The 17,070-nt window shown below is 50.9% G+C and overlaps 2 protein-coding genes across 8 annotated transcripts in view; one reads left to right on the forward strand and one right to left on the reverse strand.

The window, feature by feature from the left end:
- LOC143819413 (CD209 antigen-like protein 2) overlaps positions 1-8,265 on the reverse strand; it is a 25,541-nt gene extending 17,276 nt beyond the window's left edge. For 2 of the 3 annotated variants that reach the window (XM_077301055.1, XM_077301053.1), the window contains exons 1-2: positions 2,422-2,532; positions 598-663 (exon numbers count right to left, since the gene is read on the reverse strand). The gene's annotated coding sequence lies outside the window, so the exon portion shown is untranslated. Of the gene's footprint in view, positions 1-597; positions 664-2,421; positions 2,533-2,747; positions 2,841-8,246 lie in introns of those variants that run through there. The other variant, XM_077301054.1, reaches the window with a different exon arrangement.
- Positions 8,149-17,070, forward strand: part of TMEM150C (transmembrane protein 150C) — a 27,764-nt gene continuing 18,842 nt past the window's right edge. For 3 of the 5 annotated variants that reach the window (XM_077301049.1, XM_077301048.1, XM_077301051.1), the window contains exons 1-2: positions 8,149-8,348; positions 14,276-14,340. The gene's annotated coding sequence lies outside the window, so the exon portion shown is untranslated. Of the gene's footprint in view, positions 8,349-14,275; positions 14,341-15,359; positions 15,379-17,070 lie in introns of those variants that run through there. The other 2 variants (XM_077301050.1, XM_077301052.1) reach the window with 2 other exon arrangements.

The following is a 17,070-nucleotide window of genomic DNA, read 5'->3' on the forward strand; positions in this document are numbered from 1 at the left end:
TTACAGGGGTAGTCAACCTGTGGTCCTCCAGATGTCCATGGACTACAATTCCCATGAACCCCTGCCAGCATTTGCTGGCATGGGCTCATGGGAATTGTAGTCCATGAACATCTGGAGGATCACAGGTTGACTACCCCTGTATTAAGGCACGAGGGGAAAGGCCACAGAACCCTAGGAGAATGCCTGTAGGGAAGGAGGCAAAAACAGGAGTGTAATATCCCTGCCTTAACTCTCTACCATGGCTTCCTTCCTCTTCCATCCAGCATTCCACAGGGCCTGCAAAACGGAGCTCTTCCACCAGGTCTATGGTTGAGGCTGGCGTGGCAAGGAAGATCTGATGGGCCCCCCAGTGTTAAGAGCGTAAGTCTGTTCTGTATTGAATGAATGTCCAGAAGCGTTTTAAATGGGATTTTTAACTCAGACTGTTGTAACCCGTCACGAGCCAGTTATGAGAGTGGCGGGTAATAAGTTGAAGTAATAAATACAGACAGACAGACAGACAGATTAATATTATCCTGGGGCAATGGCCAAGCCATCTACCCCCACCCGGAGAATTAAGCTGGGGCTACAGAGAAAATAAAAGCCAAAGCCACTTACCCAGTTTTCTGGAGGGCATTCTGTCTGCTTATTCAGATGTACATCTCATCTCTTGCCACATACGACCTGCAGGACCATATCACAGACAAGTCTGTTCACCCATGCGGTCTGATAAACATTCCGTCTAGAGCAGGGGTAGTCAAACCGCGGCCCTCCAGGTGTCCATGGACTACAATTCCCAAGAGCCCCTGCCAGTGAACGCTGGCAGGGGCTCATGGGAATTGTAGTCCATGGACATCTAGAGGGCCGCAGTTTGACTACCCCTGCTCTAGAGACACGATGCAGCAGATCCGCCAAGAAGAATAAAGGCGGCATAAAGAGAATTCTCTATCATCCTGTCCCAGCCTTGGTTTTCATGCCCCCTCCCCTCTAATAAAAAGGCCTGGAAGAACAAGATCAGAGCCCAGCAGGACCTCAAATTGTTCTGCAGGGCTTGAAAGACAGATGACATCCAAACGTCATTGGCCTCCCTGTCCGAGCCTGCCCGCTTATAATTATTGAAGGCTGTACTTGATGACTCGCATCTTATGACTGGCACCACCAATGCAGCCAGCGGTTTATCTCCATTATCTTTTCCTAGCATCCTTGTCTTTTCTGGCTGTTAATAGTACTAGGAGTAAACAGAGAGCAGAGGTCCATCAGTGGGTTTTAGCCGCAATGTACAGATGGAACATTCTGTCTGGAACAGTGATGCTCTGCATTCTTGGTGCTTGGGGAGGAGGGGGCAACTAGAGGGGGGCTTCTGGAGTGCTGTCCCCACGAGTGGACCTCCTGATGGCCCCTGGGTTTTGGCCACTGTGTGACATGAGTGTGGGACAGGATGGGCCAGTGGCCTGATCCCACATGGTTTCTCGTACATTCTTATGACTGAAGCCCTCTTGGGTTTGTTGCAAAGAGTAAGAACTCAGCTGAAGTGTCACTTGCAAGTCATCGATGCATGAGGCAGCCACCCGAGGACTGAAGTGGGGTGGAAGGAAGGGCTGAGGAGCAGGAGCAGGAGCAGGAGCAGGAGCAGGAGCAGGAGCAGGAGCAGGAGCAGGAGCAGGAGCAGGAGCAGGAGCAGGAGCAGGAGCAGGAGGAGGCGGTTATGGCGGCTTCCCAGCTCGTCTCAGAAATTGGCCTTGTCCCCAACTCCGGCCGTACCTCATGCACAGCAGACAGCTAACCCCGAAGCCTTCTTGGAAAACCCAAGGTATGCATCTCCCCCGGAGGGATCAATGACTTAGAAATTACAACCTCAGAACATTTGATGTATGACTCTGAGGCAACAGGGGTGGTTGTCTGAATGGTACCTGAGCCTGAGACATGTTGGATCACCCAGATACAGGATAGGGAAGAGAGACATTTTATCAGCCTCTTCATTGCAAGTTGACCCACACTATCCTAGGAGTTGGGAGACAGACACGTTAACAGACTTATTTCTATCTCACTGGATATCTCGCTGGAGAGCCAGTTTGGTGTGGTGGTTAGGAGTGCGGACTTCTAATCTGGCATGCTGGGTTCGATTCTGCACTCCCCCACATGTAGCCAGCTCAGCTGCTGTTCTGACCGAGCAGTGATATCAGGGCTCTCTCCGCCTCCCCTCCCTCACAGGGTGTCTGTTGTGGGGAGAGGAAAGGGAAGGCACTTTGAGACTCCTTCGGGTAGAGAAAAGCAGCATATAAGAACCAACTCTTCTTCTTCTTCCTCTAAGGATCAGTAAAGGCTTGGTCTACTTCCCCCATGAAAGTATTGCATTTCATTGCCTTATCTACGTTGTTTTCTGCCCAAGAATGCTCTGTCACTTTAACCCCTCCTGCATTTCCCATTTGGAAGCTTTGGCACCTTGGTAAGTTTATCTTCTGTCTGCCTGAGTTTCTTTCTGCAGGTACAGCTTCTTCCAGTGGCTTCAACTGTTCTCCCTTTTGCACATTCTAGAACTCCACCCTTTATTTGATGTTTCTCCCTCATTGGCTCTTTCCTGAGTCCAGCCAGCATTCCAGAGAGAGCGTAAGGCCACGGCGATATTTACTGATTCAACGTTGACCTTTCTACTGAGATTGGGACCCGACAGGGTACAAAACTGAGCAGTTTTGTTTTAAACTATTGAATTTTTAAAAAAGTACTCCCCCCCCTAAAAAAGGCTGTGATAAGTCCAAATGGTCTCTCACCATCGCTGAAGCACATCTGGAGTGCTTTTAGTTCACAGTTGGAGCCTCCAAGGAATCACGGCGGGTGGTTGATAAAGACCAGGAAGAGTTCTCCTGTAGGGACATATTGCATTAATCATTGAGATATTCAACAGAATTGCAGTACTCGTTGGGAAGGGGCTGTGGTTCAAAGGTAGAACATCTGCTTTGCTTGCAGAAGGTCTCAGGTTTAATCCCTGGCATCTCCAGATGAAGGGAGCAGAACATCTGCTTTGCTTGCAGAAGGTCCCAGGTTCAGTCCCTGGCATCTTCAGTTCAGAGGAGTAGAACAACTGCTTTTCTTGCAGAAGGTCCTAGGTTCAGTCCCCGGCATCTCCAGTTGAGAGGAGCAGAACATCTGCTTTGCTTGCAGAAGGTCCCAAGTTCAGTCCCCGGCATCTCCAGTTGAGAGGAGCAAGTAGTAGGTGATGTGAAAGCCTGAAAACCTGGAGAGTCACTGTTAGTTTGAATAAGTACTGACCTTGATGGTCCAATGCATCTCGTTAGGGGATATGCATTTACTTTTGCAAAGGAATAAGGGGGGGGTACAGGCGGAACCTGCAAAACTGAAAGTCACGGGGGGCTGCCAGAGTCAACAGACCTAACCAAATGTATTGCTAGTTAGAAAAGTAATGTCTTTCCGGTTTCCTTGACAACCGTCCCTGGGTTACTTGAACTGAAATGACAGCAGCATAAAGAAGGTTGGCCAGAGCAGTTATAGACCTCCCAATAATTCTAACAGGATTGCCGGTCCAAATCCTAACCATACTTACCGTCGGGTAAGACCCACCACTGAGATTTATTCCCAAGCAAGTGCTCACAGAATTACCGCCTCATTTCATCACATAACGTTGAATGCTTTGACTTTTTAATACCCTGGCTTTCCACCCCTGTAAAAACACAGTTTTAGAGCATTTATTGAATTGCCTCTTAAACTGTAATCTAATACGCGTTAACATCTCATGCAAAATTCATATCCTATCAGCAGGGATTAAGGTTTATGAGACGAGCAAGCAACGCATCTAGCCAGAAAGAGTTTTATCATATCTTGACAACGTTTCTTCTCTGATGGTGTCAGAAGCCAAAGCACAACTTTGGAGGAAGGGCAAGCAGCAATTTAAAATCCCCCCAGCTGAAATCAGGAAACGGATGCTTGAGTTAAATGACTTCTGCAGCTAGGAACCTTCTGAAGAGTTTTGTTTTCCAAAACTGAAAGTTGGGGTTTTCCAGAAACAGAGTTCCTTCTGTTGCCCTGGCAGCCTGCCTGGCATCCCAGATTCCCCCGGCAGTCCTAAGCAGAATGGCACCTTTTTGATTCCATGGAAGTCAATAGGCTTAAAACAGGCATTACTGTCTTGAGGACTGCACTGTGAGTTTCTTAATCAGCAATAAAGCAAGGCTATAACACTGACCTTTGGCCAGGACAATGTTCTGTTCTAAGAACTGGACTAAAAAACCCCTTTTCTCCTTTTGCAATCCCCTGTTTTCTACATAAGTGTAAAACCATCTCCCTCCATCCTGATTCTACCACTGGCGATCTCTTTAGTTTGGAGATAAAATATAATTCCAGGAGATCCCCAGGTCCCACCTGGAGACAGACATCCCTAGCCAAGCAAAACTTCTGATTGGCAGCCATTTTGCAGTTAGCTCCACCTCCTGAAGCAGCCATTTTCTGGCAGCCATTTTGTGGCTGCCCTGACCATAATGTGTCAGAAGTTCAAAGGTGCCTGGCCGGTGCAGAAAGGTTGGAGACCCTTCAGCTAAAACTCTATGGTTAAACCATAAAGGTTTAAAGGTTAAACCATAGAGTTTTAGTCAAATGCTATAGGATTGCTGGTGACATTAATACATGGCTGGTGAGGAGGGCATCCCGCTAGTGAGTCACTCACTGGCTGCCAACGTTGTGCTGGCAACTTTAGGAGAAAAATAGGATATAAATGACTTTTTTTGCTTACATGTTTATATCCTGATTTTCTCTCCAGCACAGATCCAAAGTGTTATGCAACATCATTCTCCCCTCTTCCACTTTGTCACCACAAGAACAACCCTGCAAGGTAGGTTAGGCTGAGGAACAACCCTGCAAGGTAGGTTAGGCTGAGGGACAGGCTGACCCAAATTTACCCCCTGAGCTTCCAGCAGCAGAGAGAGTCTCCCAGATGTAAGTCTGACACTCTGAGCAGTTATACCCCGATGGCTTTCCATTTTAATGCTTTTAAATAACAGATGTGAAAATAATATTATTTAAAAAAAATAATCAAACAGTGCTTCTACAGCCTATGTGTAGGAAGATCTGATGGGCCCTTCAGTGTTAAGAGCGTAAGCACCCGCCATGCAATCTGTGCTCCCGCTCCTGTATTAGATTTTTGGCGGGTTAGTGGATTGTTGGCCGCCATAGTTTTTAATCGTTTTAGGACTCTGTTCTGTATTAGATGAATGCCCGGAAGTGTTTTAATGGGGTTTTAAGGGGGCTTTTAGCATGGACTGCTATAAGCCGCCACGAGCCAGTTATGGGAGTGGCAAGCAATAAGTCGAAATAATCCTTATCCATTGTTGTTCCTCTATATATTTGTGAAACAGCCTAGGGGGTGGGATGTGTCCGGCTGTCCAAGATGGAATAGGGCCAATCAGGGTGCAGCTAGCTTTGCCCTGATTGGCCCTGCCCCTACCGCTCCCGCCCTCCGTCCCTGGACTCTAGCCTCTTGGTTCTCAGACACCTCAGTGCCTGGAGCCAGCAGCAGGTAAGGGGAGAGGGCCCTGGGCAAAGGGTCATGGTGGAGGGCTTGCTGACGAAGGCCTCCGGGCCTGCTAGGCTGGGCCTGCTAACAAGGGCCTCCCGGCCTGCTGACTGCCTGCTAAGGAGCTCTGTCCTGGCCCTGCTAATGAGCTGCCCAGCCCCCGCCCGCCCCACTTGATCTGGTTGCGAGCTGCGGCCCAAAGCCACCTTAAGCTGCCTGGCAGCTCATCTCCAGACTACAGAGACCCATTCTCCTGTAGAAAATGGCAGCTTAGGAGGGTAGACTCTATGGCATTGTACACCAAATGAAGTACATGTCCTCCACAGGGTCCATGCCCAAATTTCCAGGAATTTCCCAATCTGGATCTGGTCATTTCCCTCCCCCAATCCCCCATCGGTGACCACAGGAGACCTGGCAACCCTATGTGTTTCTAAATGTACAAATTGTACAAACACCCAAGTCTCTGGGGCAGCCTGCTGCAATAAACCTGGTCCTGTCGTTGCCAAATTCCGCATCCTAGCTGTAGAAATGGCAAAACAGTCTATCGAGAAAAGGCACATGACTTATGCCACAGTCAGGTCCAAAGAGATGAGAAGAAACAGCTGACTATTGTTCTCAGGGTGTCAGGTTAAGATTTCCCCCCACCCCTTTTGATTTTGGAGGAAAATCCCTGGAGAGACCAAAGAGATTGTGAAGTCAGGAAACGGGAAGGGGAAATCCGGGCTTGCACAAGAAATTGCGGGCTTTTTTTTTTAACTGATGGGAATGGCTCTGAAGTGAGCAAATGACCCTGACTCCAGGATTGTGTTTAGCTTTAAGCTAAACATGACACTTTGAACACATGGAACTGTCTTCTACTGAATCAGAATTTGGTCCAATTAAATCAGTACCGTCAGCCCACTCAGGTCAGCAGCAGTTCTCCAGGACTTAAGCCTTTTGCATCACCTCCTGCTTCAGCCTTTAAGCCAGGCTTTCTCAACCAGGGTTTTGGGCAACCCTGGGGTTTCCTGATGGCCCAGGAAGGGTTTCCTGAATGGGTGGGAATTAATTTTAAATGTATTTTTAAAAAAATTGTTAGTCATTTATTGAGTGATATGACCATATATGTTCGTAGCGACCCACGCCTCTTTCCAAAATGGCCAGTGACGGGCCTGGAGGGGGTGGGAAGGGGAGGGGCCCTGGGTGGGCATGCACCCAGCTCTGCTTCCCAGCCATAGTCTGCCTGATTGCACCACTTCTGGGGTTTCTTGAAGCCTGAAGGATGTCCCAGGGGTTTCTTAATAGTAAAAAAGTTGAGAATAAGAAGAGTTGGTTCTTATGTGCCGCTTTTCTCTCCCCGAAGGAGGCTCAAAGCGGCTTACAGTCGCCTTCCCTTTCCTCTCCCCACAACAGACACCCTGTGAGGAAGGTGAGCCCGAGACAGTCCTGATATTCCTGCTCGGTCCGAACAGCTTAATCAGTGCTGTGGGGAGCCCCGGGTCACCCAGCTGGCTGCATGTGGGGGAGTGGGGAATCAAACCTGGCTCACCAGATTAGAAGTCCGCACTCTTAAGCACAACACCAAGCTGGCTCCCAGGAAGGCTGCTTTAAGTGAATAGGCTGGAGAATGAACCTGGCCTGGAACCCATGCAATTTTGATTCATACCCAATTTATTTGTGTACAGTCAAATCACCCAAATCACTGGCTGGGCGGCACAGTAAATCGGGTCCCAGTGATGTGAGTTTACCCAAATGGACTTGGTTCCGTCGGAGCCTGGCAAACAGCGGGTGCTGTGGACAGCCAGCTCTCCCCAACCTCAAAAGGGGTATTTCTGAATCATCCGAATCAAGCCCGAATTGATTCGGGCTTCTCTGATTAAGCACATTTAAATGAATGGGGCTTGTGATTTGGTTTGGGTTTCCAGGCTGGCAATGGCAAATAACAAGTTTATCCCAGTATAAACCATTCCTCAAACTTCCAAAACATCAAAATGAACTCCTAGGTATCTTTTTCGTTTTGGGTCTCTTTGCCGGCGATGCAAGATCCTCTATAACCTTTCATAATGAGTCCTGTTTAAATGAATTCATATCACATATCAGAAGGATATGACCTTAACCTTATGATAATATGCATGTGGTACAATCTCCAAATGTTTCTATGGCGTCGACTATACAGAGGTCTACAAATATTAGCACCACCAAGTGTCAATGCTCTTATGCACAATCAAATCAGAGTCCAGGGGCACCTTTAAGACCAACAAAGATTTCTTCTAGGCGTGGGCTTTCCGCAGACCCTTTTGCAGTGACCCTGTTTATAGTGGAATGAACTGTTATTTGCCATGGCCAGCGTGACAATCATTTCTTTTCCTCCCTGGAGATTGGCAACCTCTGACCTGCAAGCGCCCAGGCCGCCTGCACAAAACCAGGTCTGCAGCGTCGCCTCCATTCGCCCCCCACCCACCCTTCCCCCGGTTGCCAGATCTACCCCGGGAGCTCCAGCACACTCCCCTCCCGCAAGACCCACGCCTGCAGCCAGCCCAATGCGGCTCTCGGGAGCCCCCCCGCCCGCCCCCTTCTGGCTCGTAGGGCCAGGATGTCCCCACCCACCCCCCACCTCTTCCTATCAGGATCCAACCCTCGCCCTCACTCCCACCCCCCCCCCACCCCTTCCCTCCCTGCCTGCCAGCTCGCGCGGAAGGGCGAAGCGGGAGCTCTTTGTCTCTGGCCCCCGGGACGCCGCTGCGGGGACGCCGCCCGCAAACCCCACCTCTTCCTCGGGGGGAGAAGCCGCCGCCCTCCTCCTCCTCCTGCCGCAGGCGCAACGGAGCGCGGGGATCACCGGGCCGGACCTCCGCACCCGAGCCAGGCGGTAGGTGGCCGTCCCGGGCTCCCTTCCCTTGCAAGCATCCCCACCCAGCCCGTGCAAAGCGACCCTGGGAAGCGGCGGGGGGAGCTTCGGATCACGACCCGGGGGGAAGGAAGGAAGGAAGGCAAGGGGGGAGGGTGGGGGGAGCCGTGGTTGCAAATTGCTGCTGCCGCCGCTTCTCCTTCCTCCTGGCATTTTCTGCGGATTTCGTGCACGCTGCCCAGCAGCTGGTCCGCTTCTTCTTGGCAAGCCCCGGCTTGGCCGGCTGCACTGGGAGCGCCGCAGACCCCGTCCGGGCGCTGGCTGGCCAGATTTGCAAGCCTGCATGTGGCGGAGCGAGGCTCCCTCCGCCCCGCGCCCCGCATGGATCTCGCCGCCACACTGCAGCAGCGGCGCGTGGACAGCCTCGGTCGAAGAGGCCGGTGTGCCCTGGAAGCCACATCGGAGCTCCGGAGAGTCGCTGCGGGCCGCCCCCCCCCCCCGCTGGCTTTTACCTGCTTGCTTAGTCAAGGCGAGGTGCAAATCCCTTTCCAGGGCGATGTGGCCCCTGAACCCTCTCTCGGGGTCCCTCCCTCCTTCCCTCCGGGCTTTGCACCCCTTCACAACCGCTGGGGCTTTGTGTTGCGTTGGGCGTGCTTAAACCTTGCCGCTGGCATCCCTGGGTGATGGTCTTTTCGGAGAAGCCCTGGGAAATCATGCCAGGGGGGGGTCAGCGTGAACGGTTTGCGGCGGAACAGCTAGACCCGAGCCGTTTAGGCCCTTCGAGACCCCCCCCCCCCCCCAGATATTCAGGGGATGAATTTGTGACAGCCTTAGCTCCCTTGATAATTGACGAAAGGAGTTTAGGTGAGAAGCATCGGGTTGGGCCCTGAGGTGCCAGTGGACTCCTGTCCAGCCGTTCCTTGGTCATCCAGCCGTTCCTTGGTTGTTGTCGGGCTTTCGTGGGGAGGGGCAGGATGCAGGCCAAGCGGCAGAGATGAAGCCATGTGGCTTGTGCGGTTTCAGGGGCAACCCCCCCCCCTTCGTGATAACCAGCGGGGAGGGGGTGACGGTTGCCAGGAGACAAGGAGGATACCCCTGCAAGCTTCCTACCCAGGAGAAGTGAGGGACAGGACTTCCCTTTATGGCGTCCCCAAGGGATGGCTTTAATGAAGACCCGCAGACGTCCCCTAGGGCAGGGGTGGTCAACCTGTGGTCCTCCAGATGTCCATGGGCTACAATTCCCATGAGCGAATGCTGGCAGGGGCTCATGGGAATTGTAGTCCATGGACATCTGGAGGACCACAGGTTGACCACCTAGGGAACCTTCTGCCTTAATGCCCCCTCCCTGGCAATTAAGAAGCAAGGATGCTCTTTTGTATATAAGATAGCTCCAGCTCAAGAGGGAAGCATCTTTCAGCCTCCCCCACGAGACCACCCTGACCCAAATGGCCCAGGCCAGCTAGATCAGGTCAGATCTCAGAAGCTAAGCAGGGTTGGCCCTGGTTGGGAGACTGCCAAGGAGGTCCTATGCAGAAGCAGGCCGTGGAAAACCACCTCTGGATGTCTTTCACCTCGCAAACCCTGCGGGGTCATCATTAAGAACTTGGGAAGACCAGTGAGGGTCCGTCCAGTTGAGCATCCTGTCTCACACAGTGGCCACCCAGTTCCTCTGGAGGGCCAACAACGGGGCAGAGAGGCCGAGGCCTTCTTCCAGCGTTGCCTCCGTTGCACTGGGATTCAGAACTTCCCTGCCTCTGAACAAGGAGATTTCCTTCAGGCACCATGGCTGGTAGCCACTGATAGGCCTATTGTCCATGAATTTGTCTAATTCCCATTTAAACTCTGTGGGCACCCCTACATCTTCCAGGAGCAAATGCCACATCTTAATCACTCACTGTGTGAAGAACTATTTCCTTTTGACCCTCCTGTATTTACTGCCCGTCATTGTCATTGGATGCCTTCAGGTGCTAGTATTTTGAAACCTGATGGTACTTTCCACCCCAGGTGGGGCAGCTGCTCATGAGGCCCAATTCTGCCAACTCCCCTCCCACACACATGCCATTTCCCCATTTGCATCCAGCTCCCAGTGCATCTCGGTGCCATCTAGGAAAGAGCTGTGGACAGTGCAGGTGGCTGCGACAAGAATTGTGGCCGAACCAGTGCGCAGGGCAGAGCAGTGAGACCCATGGGTGAATGGGCAGGAAATCTCTGCCCGGGGCCCCCCAAAATCTGGAGCCAGCCCTGCATCTCCAGCTTAGCCATGTGGTGTCATGGTTACAAGTGGTGGCCTTTAATCTGGAGAACCGGATCTGGTTCCCCGCTCCTCCACATGCAGCCAGCTGGGTGACCTTGGGCTAGTCCCAGTTCTCCCAGTGCCCTCTCAGCTCCGCCTATCAAGCAAAGCGTCTGTTGTAGGGAGAGGAAAGGAAAGTTGTTTGTAAGCTACTTTGGGACTCTTTTGGGTAGTGGAAAGCACAGTATAAAAAAACAGCTCACCATTCTCAATAGCTCTGTGGTTCCTATTTTGCGGTTAGCATGGCCTGTCCCTTCCAATTTAACAGAATACACACACACACAGTGTGATCCTCAACATCCTAGAGTTTCAGAACGTGATGTTGGGGAAGAGCTTTTATTGTGAGAAAATGGTCCTTGTTTACATTATCTGCATGCCTTTTGCTTTCTGTTTATGAGTCATGAGTCAGTTGCCAAGCTGCGGTGCTGGATGAAGAAAAGAATTCCCCTTTCCCCATCCCCTTCGGGGTCTCCCTGAATGCAGCCGCTCTTTAAATATACATACAAACCCATCAGACCAACGCTGTGCCGTGTATCGATCGCCGTCTTCTCGAATAAGAGCTTTCTGCTTCTCTGTGCGCAACCAGCAGAACTAATACGTTATGGATTTCTTGGATGCAGCTGGATATGGTGGAAGACGGGGGTTGAAGTGGCATAGCCCCACACCATGTGGAAAGGCATCCCAAGAGGATGGCCAGGGCTTCCTTGCCAGGTTTCCTTGGGTGGGTCAAGTGCCACCAAGGTGCAGTCAACTTCCGTAGGGCCTGCAAAAGGGAGCTCTTCCGCCAGGATTTTGGTTGAGGTCGACCTGAATTCAATCACTTCCCATTGGCCCCTGAGCCCCCCTCCCATGAGAGCCACCACCAACATGTCCATCCTATGGGGTGAGCCCAAGGTCACCCAGCTGGCTGCATGGGGGGAGCGTGGAATCAAACCGAGCTCGCCGGATTAAAAGTCCGCACTCCTAACCACTACACCAAGCTGGCTCTTTTTTTGTTCTCATGCACTCATGATATAAATAGCAAGTGCTTCATACATACATTCGTATCACAGCGACTATACTAGGTTGGATGACAACAACCTCACCGTAGCTTTCAGTTTAAGAGTTAAGGCCTCCAAAATGTCCAATACAGATTCTCTCGTCTGTATTTGGCTACTGATACAATCAATACAGAAAAAAGCTAGACATATTCGGTAATACAGAATATTTTTGGCTCAGTTATACCAATTGGGGCCATTAAAGTCAATGGCAAATCTAGCCTGAGTCTATTCAGTAGTCTGGTGTGGGGGAGGGATTGGGGCACCAAATTTGCAGCGTAGCTGGTGGAGCCTCCCCTCAAAAGAACCCCTAAGTTTCAGAAAGATTGGATCAGGGGGTCCAGTTCTATGGGCACTCAAAGAAGATGCCTCTATCCTCCATTGTTTGCAATTGGGGACATAGTAATAGGAGCCCAGCAGAATGTCCCAGATAATCTCTGAATTGAAAGTGAAGGGGGGGGGGGCAGGCCAACAGCAGAACCTGTGCAATATCAGGGGAGGAGGAGGAGGAGGAAGAAGAAGTGGTAGGAGTGTCTACCAGAAGGAGCCAAAGTGGCGGTCAGAACAGCTTTCTCAGTGTTGTCACCCAGCTTGCTGCACGTGGAGGAACGAGGAATCAAACCACATTAGACGTTGGCACTCCTAACCATTACACCAAGCTGGGAGGAAAACCAAACATTACTGGGCTTCTGTGTATTTGGCTGGCCTAGGTTTAGGTGGGCTAGCAAAAAGGGCTCTCCCACTGTACTTTTGAGCGCTCTGCTGGACATCTACTGCCCTTGCTGCTGCTGCTTCTTTTTTTAAAAAAACCCAGCTCTTGTGGGATTCTCAGATGTGGCTTTGGTTTGGTTTCTTTGCCTTGCATTGCACTGCTGCCACATTGGCACTGGCACTGAGGTTATGCACCTGGGCACTATGACAACTGTTCTGCCGATCTTGCAGCCCCCCCCCCATCACTGGGATTGTGATTCTGTGCTTGGCATCAGCCAATCCTGTTGAGCTGGCGTTTGCCACCCAGGTGGCCCTGGGTTCTGCTGCTGGGCAGTAGGACATCGCACTAGTCCTGCTGTCCCTGCGGAAACATCCCCTCCCCCTCCCGCCCCTCAGCTTCCACTGCAGAGATTCTCCGATGTGAGTTTAATTCTGTTGGGTTTGGCCCTGGTTCTGCTCTCCTGCCATCTCCCCTTGCTGGGATTATGATTCTGTGCTGCAGTCCTGTGGAGCTGGCATTTGCCACACCGAGGCACTGGGTTCTGCTGGGCACTAGAAGGTTGGCACTGGGTTCTGCTAGTTGGTGTTGGAAACCTGGCACTGAGTTCTGCTGCTGAGCACTGGTGCAATGATTGCATCAATTCTGCTGGTGTTGCAGAACTCCCCCCCCCCGCACGTTTCTACTATAAAGATTCTTCGATTGGATCTCAGTCCAACGCTTGAATTATATAAAGAGAATCCCTTTCTACTAAAGACTGCTTCATTACTTCTTTATTTAGACAGCCGTTGTCGTCCCTTTCTTCTTCATTTCACAATGATTGGTTTGACTGGGCTTGTACTGCTGCCTAGCTATTCCCCCCCACACACACACACCATTGGAAACAATGGAGGATGGGGGCTCTTGCTTTGCGTGCCCATAGAATTGGGTCCATTGGTCTATTCTTTTGTAAACTTGGGGGTTCTTTTATGGAGAGACTCCAACAGCTCTGCTGCAAATTTGGTGCCTCTACCTCAATCCCCCCTCCCACCAGACCTCTGAATAGACTCAGGCAAGTTTTGGTATTGACTTTGATGGCCTCATAGGGTATATTGGGTATTCCAATATTGGCATATGACAGGGATAGTCAACCTGTGGTCCTCCAGATGTTCATGGACTACAATTCCCATGAGCCCCTGCCAGCATTTGCTGGCAGGGGCTCGTGGGAATTGTAGTCCATGAACATCTGGAGGACCACAGGTTGACTACCCCTGGCATATAACATTTTTTAAATTTATTTTTTTAAATTTATTATTGGGCTTATTGCCCGCCCCTCTCATTTCTGGCTCGCGGCGGGTTACAGATTCGTCCAAAATCAAAGCCCCATTAAAACCCCCATTAAAACCATCCAGATGAACAATATACATATCAAACTCTAACAATACAATCGTAACAGAGAACCCCTCTGACCCCACCAAGAACTAATATAGGAGCAGGAGGAGGAATGCAGATATTCAATAAGTATATGTTCTTAATCCTAGGGGGGAGCCCATCAGATCTTCCTTGGTTCCAGTATATACTTGAATCCTGAAAAATACCGGATTTTTTCCTTGTACATGTCTAGTATCCACTACACCACGCCGGTTCTCGGATGTCCCCCTCACAGTTTACATCTTAAAATGTGTCAGTGTGCCACATGTGTCTCTAGTGTTTCGCAACCTCTTGCGAGTTGGAGCCAAAAGAAAAGAAGTCCAGGATCAGTTTACCATGGAGAACAAACAACATGTGTCTTTCTTCGCTAGATGAGCCACAAGCACAGGGGCCGGCCCAAATCTTCTGTCTTTTGGGGTCTCGCAAGCATCGTCAAGTTTGAACACATGCTGAGTTTTTGTTGTTGTTATGTACTAACACACGTGTCTTTTTGTCAAAGGCCAACAGTCGAGCGCTGACTCTCCATAAAATACCATATATGCTGCAGTACTTGAAAGCTACAAGGTGAGTTTAGTCCTTTGCACTGAACTTCCTGCTACTAAGTACCGTAACTTAGGATGCAAGCAAAACAATATGCAAGTGGGGCTTTCCAGCAGATAGCCTAGTGCTTATGGCAGAGAGAAAGGGGGGGGGGGGGGAGGCTGGCATACTGCAGGGACCTGGCTTGCTTCTGGCTATCATGGGCCCCCAAGTCATAATCTCAGACCTCTGCTGCCCCAGTAAGGTCAGTGCAGAGGCTTGCCTCGGGCCTGTTCAATGGCAGCTCTGAAGGAATCTACAAATGGGGCTGTGGGCAGGCCATGGTTCAACCGTAGAACATATGCTTGGCACGTAGAAGGTCCCTGGTTCAATCCCTGGATCTGTCACATCTCCAGGGCCAGAAGGGAGAGGCGGGCAAGCAGAGAGCATGCAAAGCGTGGTCAAGGAAGCCGAGGTCAGTAGCCAAAAAGCAAACCCTTACAAGCCAAGTCTCAGGTTCTGGGCTTGGTTCCCTAGGACAGGGGTAGTCAACCTGTGGTCCTCCAGATATTTATTGACTACAATTCCCAGGAGCCCCTGCCAGCATGTGCTGGCAGGGGCTCATGGGAATTGTAGCCCATAGACATCTGGAGGACCACAGGTTGACTACCCCTTCCCCAGGAAGTTCTGGTGCTTCTGAAATAGTCTGTTTGCAGTGGCTGAAGCTCCGGGACGATCTCCGGGGATTGCTCTCAGCTGTGCCTCTTCCTCAGAGTCAGATCAAGTTGCAGCTGGCTAGGGCCCAGGGGCTGATCCTAGCAAGACTCAACTCTGCCTCTTCCTTAGGGCTGGAACTGGCTGGGGCCTGACAGGCATCTCCAGTTGAAAAGACCAGGCGGTGGTAGATGTGAAGGAACTTTACCAGAGACCTTGGACAGCCAATGGCAGCCTGAGTAGGCAGTGCTGACCAAGGGTCTGACCCAGTGTAAGCCAGCTTCATGTGTGTTCATTCCCAGGTTGGTGGACCTTATCTGGGATAACGAAACACTTTGGACATGCCCTGAAGATATGGTAACTCATCCGGTGAGATTGGTGGAGATGGCCTATGGAATTTGGGAATCTTGGAGTAGGAAGCTGTTGAGACCCGGCTGGGACTCTGAGAGGCTGTGCTCAGTTCTCAGCACATCACACAATCCACAGTAGTTTGCTTAGGTTAGTTCCTTGGTGGAGGCCCAGTTCAAACCCGGGAAGCCACTTTCATGCTGCTTTGAGATCTCTGGGAAACCACTGGGAGACCTCATCCAGAGATTTGTAGTTGGTGGTCATCGGAGTTTAGATGACACAGTTCTGTCTATAGTCTGACTAAGCGTGCTTGCACTTGAAAGCTAACACCTTGAATAAATCTTTGTTGGTCTTAAAGGTGCTACTGGACTCTGATTTTGCAGTTCCGCATGTCCTTTCAGGCCAATTCCAGTGGATGAGCTGAGACTTAATTCAGATAAACAGAAGTGCTGTGGATTGGGTGTAAACACAGTGTGTTCTGAATAGGGTTATTTTGCCATTAAAACTGTAGCTTTACAGTCTGGGAGCGTTCCTCGATTTTTCTGTGTCCCTGGATGGGCTGAAGTGGCGGGAAGAGCCTTTTACTGGTTGAAGTTGGTTCAGCAATGGAGGCTATTCTTGAAAAGCCTGACTGGGCCCCATTTACACATCCAAGATTGACTGCTGTAATGGGTTCTGTGTGGGGCTGCCCTGGAAAGTAGGCTGGAAACTTCACCAGGTTCAATATGGGGCAGCCAGAACGTAACCTGGGGCTGGTTGCAATGAGTTTGTTCAACCGACCCTCATAGACCACCAATGCTGGCTTCCTGTGTGGTTTTCAGTCCTATCTGGAGTTCTGTTTTTGACCTTCAGATAGATAGTTCCTGAAGAACTGGGGCAATCAAGGTACATGTACTGTCCTGTTTGCATAAATCAAACCCTTAAAGGGGGAGTGGCCTAGAGTTCAAGGTATGGGGTGGTGAAGGCCTGACTGGAGTTGTCATGGGCTGTGGACAGCATCCTAGGAAACACATACACAATCTGGGAACACCCCCTTGACTGGAATGGGTTATTCATGCTTTTTAGTGATTCTGGCTCTCTCTCTCAATATGAGAGAACCAAGCTCCTCCTTCTTATAGGGTGTGATAAACAGTATTATCAACTTCCAGGTGAGGACGGAGGAGCTTTCAGAATTACAACTAACTTCAGGGAATCGGTTGCTCTTGAAAGGTTTTCCCCAGGCTCCACCCAAAATCTCCAGGAATTTTCCATCCTAGAGTTGGCTGCCCTATCTGTTCCAGTTAATATTTCTGGTAAGGCCTAGGAGGAGGAGCTGGTCTCATGGCTTAAGTGCCACTCAGCACTAAACACCCACTCAGGGTGGCTGTCCCACCCCTGAGTGCCTCCTCCTCCAACCAGCTGCCTGTCTGTCCAGGGGCCAGCCAATCACCTTCCGCCCCCCATCCCTGACTACCCCATGACCCTCCTCCTTCCACATCCCTCCGAGACTGCGGATCCCTGCCTCATGAGTTGCCCTTGCCAGTGAGTTCCCTGCCTGGGGAGCCTCCAGCCTGCAGGCTTTCCAGGTCCTGGCGGGAGGGAGAGGCCATATGCAGAGTTCTTCCACCCCCACCCCAATCTAGTGCAGGTTGTATTCCTGAATGCAATGGGCTTTGTGCCTAGTAATAATAAGAAGCAACCGGCTGGTACAGCATATGGTTGTATTTTTCTGCA

Source organism: Paroedura picta, chromosome 10 (genome assembly GCF_049243985.1).
Source record: "Paroedura picta isolate Pp20150507F chromosome 10, Ppicta_v3.0, whole genome shotgun sequence".
Classification (NCBI taxonomy): domain Eukaryota; kingdom Metazoa; phylum Chordata; class Lepidosauria; order Squamata; family Gekkonidae; genus Paroedura; species Paroedura picta.